The 15,206-nt window shown below is 31.2% G+C and overlaps 1 protein-coding gene across 4 annotated transcripts in view; it reads left to right on the top strand.

Annotated features, from left to right (window-relative positions):
• The window catches only part of alpha-Man-IIb (alpha-Mannosidase class II b), a 184,857-nt gene that overhangs the window by 56,916 nt on the left and 112,735 nt on the right, over positions 1 to 15,206 (top strand). Inside the window, exons 1-2 of one of the 4 annotated variants that reach the window (XM_085657079.1) lie at positions 12,970 to 13,214; positions 13,599 to 13,636. The exons of 2 other annotated variants lie outside the window; for them this stretch is intronic. The gene's annotated coding sequence lies outside the window, so the exon portion shown is untranslated. Of the gene's footprint in view, positions 1 to 12,969; positions 13,361 to 13,598; positions 13,637 to 15,206 lie in introns of those variants that run through there. One more of the 4 variants, XM_085657078.1, reaches the window with a different exon arrangement.

Raw genomic sequence — 15,206 nt, 5'->3', positions numbered from 1 at the left:
TGAACAAGATAAATACGATATAATCAGTCCACACTAGCTTGTGTTTCTCAAAGATCTGCCTCCCTTTATGAGAGCATTCTATGAGTCACTTCGCGTGATGGTTTTTTGTACGAGCTCTCAACAAATTGTATTCTTGATAATTTATACACGTGACTACCCAGGTATACCCAATACTAATGGGATACGATGACAAATATAAAATGCTTCTTTTTTTATTTTTTTTTTTTATTTTCGTCCGTTATCATTTCTTCTTGTTTTCCTGCCTCATAATCGTATCACTGGTTCATTATACTCGCGTTTATTTTTATTCCATTTTTGCTCATATCGGTTTTATTTTAATTCTTATCGATTCTCTCATTAATTTTGCCAGACCGTTAATTCGTGATAAAATTCTGTTATGAAAAGTGATTCATTATTTTAATAAAAATGATTCATCATGCCAAAGTCATAGTTTATGAAATAAATAAATGTAATCAACGTTTTTCAAATAATTCCAAAGGGTAAGTCCCCGATGGCCTACTTTATTTCGAAAATAGGGAAAAACACCAGGAAGGAACTAACGAAAGGATTTTAGGAAATAATTATCGTTCAAATGCATAATAAAATTTTTCAAAGTAAAAGAATATTTAGAAAAAAATTCTACATTTTTCATCCATACTGTTGCAAAGATTTCTTTATAATCATCAATCCTAGATTTCCAAATAATAATATATCATTGACTTAACTATTACAATAGAGAATGTACATTATATTTGAATATGTTATTCTTATTATTACTATTATTATATCTTATATTTTATCATTATATTATATATTATTAATAACAGTATTAATACTAATAATATAAATTGGACTAATCCTACAAGAAAAATCATAAAAATAATATCATTAATATGAATTCTACTTTATAGATAAACTAAGATGAAATCACATATAATGACTTTTATTAAAATAATATCTGACAATATATAAGTATATTGTAAAATCTTATTTCTTTTTTCTCTTGTCGTAAATTTATATGTTATTTACGATATGTATCAATTATATTTATTATTCTCCATACATTTGTGTCATGAAACAAATATCTACCGCGTCCTATCTAGCACAAATTATTGCAAGACGCATGCCATTATCAAAGAAAGATATAAATATGAGAGAATGAAAAATATAAGCTCAGCGTACAAACACTAATACTCTTAACCATACTAAGTCGATTGTGTTAAGTTGCTCGTGAAAGGTATATATAATCTAAACAAGCTTATATACAGATGCAATATACACATGGTAGGTACACTGTTCCCCTGTTGCGCTTGTAGTTCATATTTTGTCCACACTTGTCGCTCGGATCGCACATGTTTCCAACGAAACACATTTTTCGAGTGAAATTGTAAACAATTTTAATGATCCACTTTTTATCATATTTTTGAATCTTAATTATTTTATCTTTTTATAGCTGTCACGAAATTTTCACTTTATTTAAAAGTGTTAATTTTTTTTTCAAAGTTAATTTTTTTTTTTTTAATCATATAATCCTGTTATATACATTATTTCTTGCCATAAAGAACCTTCGTCTTTTACTTCTCTATTTTAGTCTCGTCTTTAATCATTAGAACTCAGTGCTGTTAAGTTGTAATAGGTTTCCTGATGTTGATACTGTACATATCGCTTTGCATAAGTTAACTTTCGTTAAATATTTCTAAGAAATAAGTACGTAGGTTGCGTGTCTAATGCAAGTTTCTAATTTTTATTATATCCTTTGTCCTCCTATCCCTCGTTTTAATATGAATCTTTCTAATGTTAAGTGAATGTGATGTATGCTGTGTATTTGTTACATGTCATTCGAATTAATTTTTTCATAGTCTTCAGTTTCATATCCATCCATTTGATGATTTCAAATGAGTATGTTAAATACCGCTATAGCGTATGCATTCATTACTTTAATTTTATTTCTATTTGATAATTTTGCTCTTTATTATTATTATTATTATTATTATTATTATTTTGTATTGGTCAAATGTTTTCACGCGCTATTTAAAATCAATATGAATGAACTTAGTCAAGTCGATACTTAGCGTGAGTATTGTAAGAATTTTCTGACTATTCTTACTGTGTTTAATATAATTGCTTTTCGAGTCAGTGCAAGAATATATAAGCTTTTGAGACGGCTGAGGAAACTTTTTCTTGTAATTCATATGACAAACTTTGTAATTATTGTTACTGTTTCTAAATTTCTTTTGTTTTCTTTTTATCATTTTTATTGCTAATGATTGCATACTTTGTAATCTTTTCTTGCTCCTTTTGTGTAATATTTGTATCATTTGGTATATGATAGGTTTTCTTTTCTTTTCCTCTCTCTCTCTCTCTCTCCCTCTCTCTCTCTCTCTCTCTCTCTCTCTTTCTCTCTCTTGTTAATACGTGTAATATCTAATCTGTTGTTTATGACTACATAATATCCTACGTAATATCCTCTCTCAATAAAGTTTATGGTCATGGTTATAGTACGTTTTTCGATGTTTATTTGGAATATTGCATGTGTGTACGTGTGTGTTCGTATGAAATGATTTTGGATTGCAACTTTTTGATGTATGATCTTTTGCTACGGTATTTTATCCACTAGTGTAGTGTCTATTGTAGATAATAATTTGTATCTTCCTGTTATATGCTCTATTGTTTCTTTGTATCGATGATATATATTTTAGATATGTCTCTCTGTGTGTCTCTGTGTGTATCTGTGTGGTCTGTTTGATTATGTACCTTCTGTTTCTTATGGCTATAACGTTGTTCTATATTGCATTGAATGAATTCTTCTGTTTCTGGGAAAAGTTTTCCCCCTGTGAGCCATTTGTAAGAGAGTTGTTTATCTATATTTGGGTAGGTATTGCATGATATAGTGTTTACCGTGTTGTGATTTCTTAGACCATTGTTCTTTCTTTTGCACGTATAGTTGTGTGTGCTCTCTTATACGTTTTTATTGTTTCAACTTGAGCAATGAATATTTGTTTATATTTTGACTGCTTGATTAACTGGTGTGGTTTTGTTGCGGAAATACTTTCATAGATTTTCTATATATCACGTAATACTTATATGTCTCTATTAAAATCCTCTTTCTTCTTTTTTCCCGCTTACCGTGATTTTGCTTATTGCATTATTATTCACGTTTAGATTATTTCATTCTTCGAAGTCTGAAGTATTGAATCATTTGACTACTCTATAGTATGAATAAATCAATACTAATATAGCGTATGTATTATTAATTGCTTTAAAATTATTTCGAGTGTTGAGCTTTAATTTGGGTATGCGAATGAGCTTCTATTTGTATTTTCTTATCTTTTGTTTATTATTATTATTATTTTCTCCTAGTTTATTAATCACTATGGTGTAACTATTTTTGCGAGCTCCGAGTGTATATCCGTGGACATTTCATAAAATTCTGAACTGTATCGTATGTTTTGCAGTTTTGTAGATTTATAGTAGCAATGGGTAATATTTTTGTTCATTTCACTACACTATGTTATACATGGCCTGGGGTTTTCTATTAAAGTAGCTACAGATTGTTCAGGTAAAACATATTCATTGGATTCACGAGTCCTTGCCAATTCGTTATTATTGTGATTCAACGATCTATTCGCACGATGTCCTAGATCGTTACATCGCAGGGACTTATTTTAGGAACCAATTTGCTGGCTTGAGGTTGGTTAGCCCTACAAGTGGTTGTCCATTTAAGTCACCTTTTACGACATGCAAGACTTACCTAGGGTCTATTCTTATACTCCCGAGTCCAGTGAGAGAAAGAGAGAGCGAGAGAAAGAGAGATTATTATTGTACTAAACAAACATGACCGGTCCTTTAATACATTTTTGAGGAAAGAATCCAATACAAAGAGGCTTTATAAAACATTATAAATAAATTCTGTAATGGAAAATGGACTATTGTAATTAAAATGGAAATTAAATAAATTATCAGAATATTGTTTTGCTATGATATAGATAGGTATGTTTGAGTTATTGATCTGAAAGGGACGTCTATTATTTTCAAAGATTTCAAAATCCGCAAAATTTTGGCAATCGACTTGCTATTTGCTAAATGGGGGTCCCCTTTACAGTAGGTTAAGCAATATCGGTGTTAGTGACTAAGAATGCAGAGTGAGAGAGAGAGAGAGAGAGCTAAGCTGCAGTTTGACTAAACGTTATTCCCAGCTTTATGCCTTTAACACTTCCACCCTTCAGGCGTATAGCTCTAGCAACTCTACTTTGACTCAACGACTATGGCAGGCCAAAGGCAAGGACCTTTACGGGTCCTCAGGAGCATTGGTGATGTTGCCAATCACCAAAAACTCAGTTATAAGCTGCCCTGCGGCTTTTATTATTATTATTATTATCATTATTATTACTATTACTACTTTATGATATTTTTTTTACTACTACTTTATAATTTCTTGCGTTAATTTAAAGACGGACATAATAAATAAATGAAAAAATGTGCGACAAAATATTATATTTTTAGGACAAATTCAATAAAACTAGAGGATAAAGGAAATAAAGGAATAAAAATATCTTTGAACGATTATACTTCATCTCCTTGTCATATTCCAATCACGATAGTTGAAAGTCAGCATCGTTGGATGGCTCGATCGGCAGCTGTCCCTTGAGGGAGGGTGGGAGGGGATGAAAAATCGATGAAAGATATTTGGAAGTTTCAGATCGGCGAGTCCCGACATTAATTCACGCCTAGATAAGCAATTTTTCTCAAACTCAAGGGAACATTGGTAGAACGTTCAGAAGAAGGAAGCTCTTGCATCGTCTAACCTTTTCTTTTTTTTTTTTTACCCCCTTCCATTTCCTGCTGAGCTCGTAACACGAAATTGTGATCCTTTCGAGGAGTTAGAAAAAGAGAGAGAAAGAGAAAGAGAAATACAGAAAGAGAGAGAGAGAGAGAGAGAGAGAGAGAGAGAAAGAGAGCTTTTTATCGTTTCATTGGCAATTGACAGATCGCAGGAAGTTGGCACGAGAGCCAAGTAAGTACTCGATACCTTGTATCTCTTTGTCTTCGATAGAAGAGGAAGAAAGAATTGAGAAGATAGAAAGAAGATATATATATATATATATTACTATAGTTACCTTTCGTAATGAGTCTCGTCTGACTCGACACGAGATCACACTCTCCTTCTTTCCTTTCAACTGGTTGGTCTCACCATTTCATCCTTCCCTTTTCTTTCATTCTTTCTCACTATCCCTTTCTTTCTCTTTGTCTCGCATAAAAGCACTATAAACTTCTTTATCGTACTCTCGTTTTGATCAATTTATCGTATCATCTCTTTCTATATCGTATTATTGAATTGATACGTAATTATCCGTACAAAATGGATGTTTTTTTTTTGCAATCTGATATCGATTCTCTTGTATTTCAATACAAAGAACTATTTCAAATTATATCTTTTTATCTTGACAATTATATCAATTTGTCTATATCAAAACTTTGTCGATTAGTTAATCGATATGACCAGTTAATCTATTGATGAAATGAAACAATTTATTATTTAGATTAATTATTTCTCATTATATCTTTCTATATCGTTAAAATTTTATCGTTTTATCGATATTAATTTCTTCTTTTCTTCTGTTTTCTTTTTTTTTCTTTTTTTTTTTTTTTTTTTTTTTGTAATATTTATACAACGATTATTATGCATTTTATTTTCTTTTCTCTTTTCTTTTATGATAAATACGTTCTCAGTAACGAAGAAAGTTTTATCGTTAGATTATATTTTTATCTTCGTTATAACATATGTTAGAGAGATATTATATTTTTAATTAATAAGAATCTAATTGACGATGGCTCGTAGTTAATCTACAGATGAAATGAAACAATTTATTGTTTTGATTATTTCACCAACGCGACGGATCTTTTTCGTGAATAAGTACGGACGTACGAGAACTAACTCAAGAGTTAAGAACTCAAGAGGGAGAATCATATTCTATTCACAATCATGTTGTAACGAAGACAACAAGCGCTTCCTGCATACTTACGAAGTCGTATACGAGTTGCCTCGTGTGTGACACCCGCCCCTCCCTCTGCCTACCCTCCTCCTGGACCCCTTTCGTTCTCTCTTCATATATACTACGGGGTGTCAAGAAATCAAACGAACTGTCTACTCCGTCACGCTAATGTCTCGAATGATTGTATGATCGTTATATTTGTGTCGTGTTCGGCTCGCTCGAAGAAACGTTTCTACTACGTTGTAAATTGTAACCAAACGATATCTGTTGAAATCGTTATTGTTTTATTATAAACGAGAGTAATTTATATCTAGGATCGTAGAAAAAAGATTATCTTTTACAATTTTCCTTTTCTTTTTCTTTTTTCTTTTTCTTTTTCTATTTTTTTTTTTCTTTTTTTTTTTTTTTTTTGTAACGAAATATACAAGATGACAATAATATCTTATTATATGTTAAATTATTAAATTAATAATTTAGGTATCTCAGTAGTAGACTTTTTTTTTATTTTTTTTTTTATTTTTTTATTTTTTTTTTTTTTTTGATTAAAATATTGAAAGCATCCGTGGCCGTTTTTAATAATTATACTGAAAAAATTCTTTTTGTGCGTTTGTAACTTTGAAAGGAAAAAAAATCAAATATATTTTTTAACCGCACGAAATTTCTGACGAAGCGAGAAATCTTTCAACAAAAGTAAAGGACAAGAGAAAAGAAATAAATGAATAAATAAAAAAGAAGAAAAAAGAGAAGAAAAATATTATTAGAAAATTCATTATTTTATTTTAATCGACAAATTTTTGTGCGATAACTTTTTTCCCATTCGAATTTCTAGTATCGAAAGGAAAAGTTTCTTCCTCCCTTTTTCAAAAAGCGCACGTGTCCAAACTTTTTCATTCAAAATCAACTTTTTGTTTCGGCATGGAAAGGAAGAGAGACGGATGTAGACAGACAGACAGACAACAGACAGAAAGAGAGAGAGAGAGAGAGAGAAATAGAAAAAGAGAGAAAGAGAGAGAGAGAGAGAGAGAGAGAGAGAAGGAGGCGTCGACAGAAAGGAGGGATTTTCGCGTCAGACGCCGGATATTAGCCTGTCGTCGTCGACGCCCTGAAAGGCGGCCTCGCCCTCGGGGTGAGCCGCTGAAAAAAAAAAAGGAAAAGTAAAAGAAAAAAGAATCCTCCATCGCAAACACCGCTCGAACTTCAAACGAATTACCTTCTCCTACCTCGATCCTCTCAACGTTTCTCCCTTCGTAGACTCGCGACTGAAAACCAAAGCAGCCAGGGACAAAAAGAGAGAGAGAGGGAGAGGGAGAGGGAGAGAGAGAGAGGATAGTCCCTTTTCGATATCCCTACGGACTGGAAAACAAAGTGAAAAGAGGCAGATGTCCTTTTCTAGAAACAATTTCTCCTATCATCTATCTTTTTCTTTCTTTTTTTTTTTTTTTAGCAGTTTAAAATGATAGAACACGATTAATGTATTCACACACAGACATAAGTCTGTGCACACATCTACAGTACGTACGAAATATAAGAAATATGTTTTTTTTTTTTTATATAAAAGAGTCAGATGTCTTTTTCTAAATACAATTTCTCGTAGTATCATTCATCTTTCTCTCTTTTAATAATTGAAAATGATAGAACACGATTAATGTATTCAAATAAAAATACGCATACATACACCGAGCATAAGGAGTATGTTTGCTATATAAAAATCTTTACATATATATATATCCGTGATTATATAGAACTATATACTACTTATATTATATAATGTATAATGAATTCTAAATTTATAATTAATTAATACTTCTATGGTACTTATTAATTATTTTAACTATTATTTTATTTCATTGTTTTGTTCTCTCTCTCTCTCTCCCTTTGTCTCTTTGTCTCAACCTCTCTCTCTCTCTCTCTGTTTCTACAAACGTAATTAGCAGGAGCCAAAGGGTGACAAACTCAAACATGTTTATCGTAAACACGTTGAAACCCGATTCAACACATAGAGAATCAGCCGTACATAATTACACACCAGATATATATATATATATATATATATATATATATATATATATGATCATAATGAGTAAGATAGAAAGAATGATAGAAATATGATAATAGCGATAAAAGAAACGATATTATTTTGTTAATTCGATTAACAAGGAGAAAAGAATAAAAAGAGAGAAAGAGAAAGAAAGATATAAATTATTAGTCGTGTGGATACAGTAGCAGGCTTAACCATCACTATATCTAATTATAATGTATCCCTGGTTAATCTATAACCGGTGGCATATAATTTATACGATGCAAATATCGCTTAGTAAGAGGAAAGAGGAGGAGGGCAGGTTGGATTCGAAATTATACGCTTTATTGTCGAGTGAACTCGGTACACCCGTAGCGAAGAGTTATTAACGATCATGTAAAAATGAAAGATAAGACTAGATCGATCGATCGATCATTCGATCTATCTATCTATCTATCGATTATTGATTATCGATTCTTCCCTCCTATATAATTTCGTAGCCGTGCGCCAATAATGTAATTTTCTATAGTTTTTGTAATTTTGAAATTAACACTCGTCGATCGATACTTTTCGACTTGTACTGATTGAAAATTGTGGATACGTGATTATCGTACCTACGAAGACGCCCTAACATAATCTTCGCTATGAGATCGATTTGAAAATCATAAAATCAATTAATTTTAAGAAGAGAAATCTACGTATTTTAATTTTCTTACGTTTTTTTTTTTAATAATCGACGAAGAACGAATTCGATTGGTTTTTATTTTCCCTTTTTTCTTTTCTTCTTCTTCTTCTTCTTTTTTTTTCTTTTTTTTTTCTTTTTTTTTTTCATCGAAGAGCAGAACGATACGATTCAATTTAATTAGGTAAACTGTACGCGGATGAATTGTTTCTCCCAATATCTCAATATTGCAATTTTAGTAGCCGATAGATTGATGGTTCAAAGGTCCTCTATTTTGAACCGTGCAATCTTCGTAAGCACTTTTTTTTTCCTTTTCTTTTTCTTTTCTTTCGTTTCTCGACAAAGACTTAAGAAATCAATAAATATCGAAAATGAGAAGAAGATGAAGAAGAAGAAGAAGAAGAAGAAAAAAGAAAAGTGAAAAGAAAAAGGAAAAAGAAAAAGAATATTCGAAGAACGGTCGAGAGATCTTGTAAAAGCGAACATCAGCTTATAGTAAGTTGGTTACAACGTAGATTACAACGTAGAGGCTTACTATCTACGTAGCGCAGATTAAGTGGTCTTAATGCTTATAATTTCCAACGTCCTCGTTAAACCTAATCAAAGATTGGCAGTAGAAAGCAGAAAGGGAGAAGAGGAAGAGAGAAGTAGAGAAAGAGAGAAATAGAGAAAGAGAGAGAGAGAGAGAGAGAGAGAGAGAAAAGGAAAGAAAGAAAAAAAAAAAGAAAAGAGGAAAATAAGCTCAACAAATGATGAGAATCATGACGGGGTGGGATAGGTGGATAAAAGAAGAGAGAGAGAGAGAGAGAGACTGTCTTTGTGTGCGTGGGTGTGTGTGTGTGTGTGTGTATATATATATATATGTTAGAGTACACATTTACGCGTCATTAAGTTAGAAGTGACGGAGGCAATCAAACGGATATTTGTGTGAATACCGTGCCACGAGTACAAATCGAGGATCGTAAATATACGTTATTGACGAGTGCACAGGATTATAGCACGAGGAGGCAAATTATCGACGTAATTCACGTATACATTACGCGTTCGCCATGTTGCTTTGTATCTCATCGAGAAGACCAATTATTATTACTGTTAGCCTTGGACGATGATATATAATTTCTATTCTCATGATATTGTCTGGGATCTTATCGGAGTCGATAACTTGGTTAAAAGAAAACAAATAAAAAGAATATCTTCGATGAATCAACGTTCTTTGTTTGTTTCGTTCGATTAAGGAAAAAAAAAAATAAATAAATAAATAAATAAATAAAGTTAAAAGAAAAGAAAAGGAAAGAAAGAAAAAAAAAGAATATCATTTTTAAATTTGTCCATTGCATGCACGAATTTCACTTAATGCAATTGCTCGGTTGAAATTTTCATTACTATCGCTCTTGTACTGTTTCTCACCCCCGCCTCCCTCTCCGCTCCCTTGAGAAATTTTCAATCGTTTTCGTTTTGAATTAATTAATCGCCGTGAGAACGTTTAAATAATAAGAATGAAATAATAACGCCTCGACAGTTCGGGAAATCCGTTCGAATGTAATTTCATGCGCATAAACATTCGCCGTCCAATTATCCGGAAATGCAATTTCCAGAACCAGAGTAAACTACACTTCTCTCTCTCTCTCCCTCTCTCTCACTCTTTTTCTTTTTCTCTCTTTCTTCTTCTCATTTCACCATTCTTTTTTTTTCTTTCTTTTATTTTATTTCTTCTCTCCTCTCGTTAAACCGCATTGAATCGGAAAGAAGATTTCGGTGAAATAGGCTCTGCTAATATCTACTACCTTTCCATTTATACTCTACTATCTCGATAGAGAAGCAATAAAAAAGTAACTACAAACTAATCCCTTCTAAATAAGTAAAGACATTTGCCCGATAAAGATCTATCCATTCTCATTGAAATTTTTATTACTTTCTTTCGTGAGGATCTTTCGAAAAAATTTTTTAACATTTTCTTTTTTTACTTTCTTTTTTTTTTCTTTCTTTTTTTTCTTTCTTTTTTTTTTTATTAAAAAAGCTTCGCAATTGTCGCTAATAAATAGCTTAATTAAATATCGTTTGAAAATGGTAGAAAGGAGAAAAAGAAAGAAAGAAAGAAAAAAGAAACAGAAAAGGAATAGAAAGGCATTGTTAATAAAATTTTTTTTCTCTTTTTTTTTTTTTTTTTTTTTTTTTTTTCTTATAAAGCTCGAGTTTGAATCGTTCAATGATACAGGAAAGAAATTCAACTTGATTTTTATTATTGTAGATCATTGATCTTCATCGATCTTTTACACGCATTGATATCGCGAGATTGATTTAATCACGATTGATCCAATTACGATTTTAAGTAGATTTAATGATTTGTCGTTCTTTGATCGAGATTTTATTGTTGAGGAAGGGAAAAATACTAAAACGAATAATCCACTTTAGGGAATGACGTGTATGAAATTCGTCGTGGTATTCGAATAACGAAGAGAAACTCTCTTTCTATCTTTGAATTTTAGATTCTCGATTCGTAGCGTAGGGAAGAGACACTCGTGTTAGCCTTTCAATCAAGGTAATTGCCGTTCGATCAAGTTCGAACCTGAGCCGATCCTGTCCAACGACAGCTTCCCTGACCGAGTTCGTGTTCCTCGAAATTGGAAAGCTCGTGAGCTTTCGCACTGGAACACCGATCCCGATCACAGAGTATTTACATGGATCGATTGCCCATGCGAAATTAACCCTCCTCATTCCACTTTCGTCTTCCAATTCCTTAACTACGATCTATAAAAAATGGGATATTTCGAAATCGACCGAAAAAAGATATAATAAAATATATTAGATATAATAATTAGATATATTTTTCTTTCTTTTTTTTCTTTCTTTTTTTCTTTCTTCTTTTTCTTTCCATTTTTTTTTTTTTTTTTTTTTTTTTTTTTTTTTTTTTTTTCTTTTTTTTTTTAATTTTTTTGCCAATAAGGTTTCGATTTTTTCCATATAAAAACGATCTGTGGTGCACTTAATGTTGACTACAAAAAAAATAGCGATCGTATATCGTTTAATCGAGAAAGTATTGAATGATAATTATACAGTTATAAATGGAGAGAAAAATTAATTTAAAGAGAAGAAAAGAAAAAAAAAGAAGAAAAAAACCAAAAAAAAAAGAAAAAAGTAAAAGGAGATAACATTTGTTCAAATCGAATTTATTTACGTTGGATTTATCTCGAGAAAGGAACAAAATAACTGGAAACGTAATATGGACGATTATTAACAAATTAAATAAATTTTTATATCTACGATTATTCGAGTGAAATCTATGCTCGTCGGTATATTTTAAACGCAACGTTTAAAACCATCGGCTTTTATATACATTTCATGTATAAAATAAAAGAAGAAAAAAAAAATGAAAAAAAAATATTGAATGTAATTTGCAGAACATTTTTTAATCTCCATCGAAAGTTTCCATGATATATTGAAAAAGTAACCCGAATATTATTCACGATTTCACAAATAAAAAATATTTCTGCGAATGGGAGTCGTGTTTACTGTTTCATTTTTCTTGTTTTTTTCTTCTTTCTTTTTCCCCCATCCCAAGCAAGTTTATTTCTGTTGCCAATATTTTTTTATCTCAATTTTTAAAAATCGCGAAACACATGCAATGGCTCAAAGTAAAACTCCGACACTTGGATATTTTTGCTTTATGAAGCGATAAGTAATATAGAGGACGAATTTTAAAATAAACGATTGTTCATTAATTTTTTTGAAAGCTATTTTCAATAACATACGAATTCATAAGAAACAAAAATAAAATTCGTAAAAAAAAAAAACATAAAGAAAAAAAAAGAAAAACAAACAAAGTCTTAAGATTAACTTAGAAACTAATATCAAATTAAAACTCGGACAATATTCTTATGCATATATTAATGTATATTGCAAATTATTTTTACTCCATCATGACATTTAATTAGTAGTTTGTCTCGACACCTTTTAAATCTATTCCACATCGGTCGGATTAATTTTGCAACATTTTTGACAAATTTTTCAATATTTTCTTATTGTTTTTTCATTTCGATGGATTTACAAAAACAAAAAAAAAAAAAAACAAAAAAAAGAACGTCTCTAAGACGTATTTATCGAATGTCCACGTGCACGTAAAAGACAACGGGATCATCTTGGTGGCGCGCGGTTCGGTGGCGGCGGATTATATATCGGCACATGCGCCCTGCCATTCTCTGTATCTTTCCTTGCGTCGTTGAAAAAGCTGATATAGCCGGCGGCGTGTCAAAACCATTCCTCTCGAGTCATGACGCGAATAGTACGGCGCGTTTCGCCATCGCGTTCGGTCGCGTACGTGTCCTATAAAGTTTCTTATTACACTTTAATAGTCTCGTAAAAATTCAAATTGATCATTAAACAAATAATTTACATGTTTTGTCTCTTTGGAAAATTAACATCGCTACGTCCATTTTTCTTTATAACATTTTTCACGTTTTAATGAAAAATTTCTAATACATCGTACGTCGTTGTCTTCGATATTATTATATCGAGAACGAATCGAGTTGGTCATTTTTTTTCTTTGTTTTTTTTCCCCTTTTTCCTTTTTCTTTTCTTTCGCACACACACACACACACATGTATATGTGTATATATCTTATAGTGCGTAAAGTGCGTGTGTATATTTTTTGTGTATCTCTACTCACCTCACGTTCGTACTGAATATTAAAAAATAATTTTTCGTTTTATCTATGGGTATAAATTTTCAAAAATTTCGAAAAGATTTTACGATCGATAAGACAGTGTTTCTGAAGGGATACTGAATTATTACCGGAGAAAGAAAGTCGTGTATTTTCTCTTCTTTTCTTTTCTTTTCTTTTCTTTTCTTTTCTTTTCTTTTCTTTTTTATATATATATTTTCTTTCCTTTCTTTTTTGCTTTTGGTTTAGAATCCATCACATTACGCTGACACATAAACGTGCTACAGGTAATTGCTCTTCTTCTTACAGCAAACTACTTCATTGAACTTTTGGTATTAGCGTTCATGTTTTTTTTGGCAGAGATTCGAGATGTTGAGAAAAGTTGGTTGGTTAAAGAGGAGAGTTTTGAATATATAAGGGGAGAATGTCGTCCCGTAAAGACTTTGATATTACACACTAATGACGCTGAAACAATTTAAATGAATGAGATGACACAACGTTTACGAAGATTAAATTGCTTTTTTTCTTTATCTTATATATGATAGATACAAAAAGCGAGGATAAAAAGAGAATTTATTTATTGTAAAAGAAATTGAACGAATTTTTTTTTTTTTTTGACGTTATTAAATTCCTCATTTTTTTATCAAAATATTCGATTTTTAATATTGAATTAGACGAATACATTCGACAAAAAAACAATTTAACAATGGGTATAAGTGAATTAACAAATTTGCCGGGAATACTTATGTAGTTTTCTAATTTAGCGTTTCAATTCGCCATCGTCAAGATTGATAAAATTATTGAAGGAGAGATTTGGGAACAACGAACCATATATATATATAGTAGTAAAAAAAGAAAAAATATATTCACACATACGGTTAGGAAATTAATTTGGAGTTTATAACGAGAGAGTACTAAAATACCTATCCAAAACTGGCTCTGTATGTCTGTCTGGTTTGTTCGTCCGTCCATCTGTTTGTCTCTCTCTCTCTCATCCTCTCTCTCATCTCTCTCTCTCTCTCTGTCTCTGTTTTTCTCGTTCTCTCCCTTTCTCTCATACGATACGCATGAGACTAAATATTCCCAACAAAACGAAAAACAATATTTCGTATCTCCGATTTTGGTGGCTTTCGAATTTTTATCCCAGTACGTTATATTCCTATGTATATATCTACGTTAAAACGTTTATTTATTTAGAAGAACATCTCTTGTTTCATCAATTGGAATTAAAATTTAAACAAACATATCTTTCTGTCTTCTGTGCGACGTTTGTATATATATATATATATATACATATATATGTATATAAACTTAGAAAAAAAAATAAATATACTAATATAAATATATACATATATACATATATACATACCTACATATCTCCTAATTGTTTTTTATAATTCACAAAAAAGTATATTAAAATGAAATTCTTAAGTTCAATTATTAAAGTCGCTTAAGACTGAATGAAATAATGAATAATAAAAGTTATTCAAATATCTTTTATGATCCATCGAATTCTTTACAGAGAGAGGATATCTAATACACTAGATTTTTTTTTTTTATTTTTTTTTATATCGTTTTACTGAATCAGACGAGCGTGGATATCGGAATGACGAGAAAGAGAGAGAGAGAGAGAGAGAGAGAGAGAGAGAGAGAGAGAGAGAGAGAGAAAAGTCCTGACAAAAAATAATAGAAAGAAAGAAATACGCGACTCGGCGTTGGTAATAATTTCAAACACGACGAATAGAAACGTATAAAAGAGGAAAACCCGTGAGGGCGAATGGAAAAATTTTGCGCTTACGGCGAAAATAGTGTACAGTAGAAAAGCGCGGGCGATTTAAACCCGTTTCTCTGACGTGA

Source organism: Vespa mandarinia, chromosome 5 (assembly GCF_050613455.1).
Source record: "Vespa mandarinia isolate Hongniang chromosome 5, ASM5061345v1, whole genome shotgun sequence".
Lineage (NCBI taxonomy): Eukaryota > Metazoa > Arthropoda > Insecta > Hymenoptera > Vespidae > Vespa > Vespa mandarinia.
The sequence above is the reverse complement of the archived record's forward strand: the minus strand, read 5'-3'. Positions and strand labels throughout refer to the sequence as shown.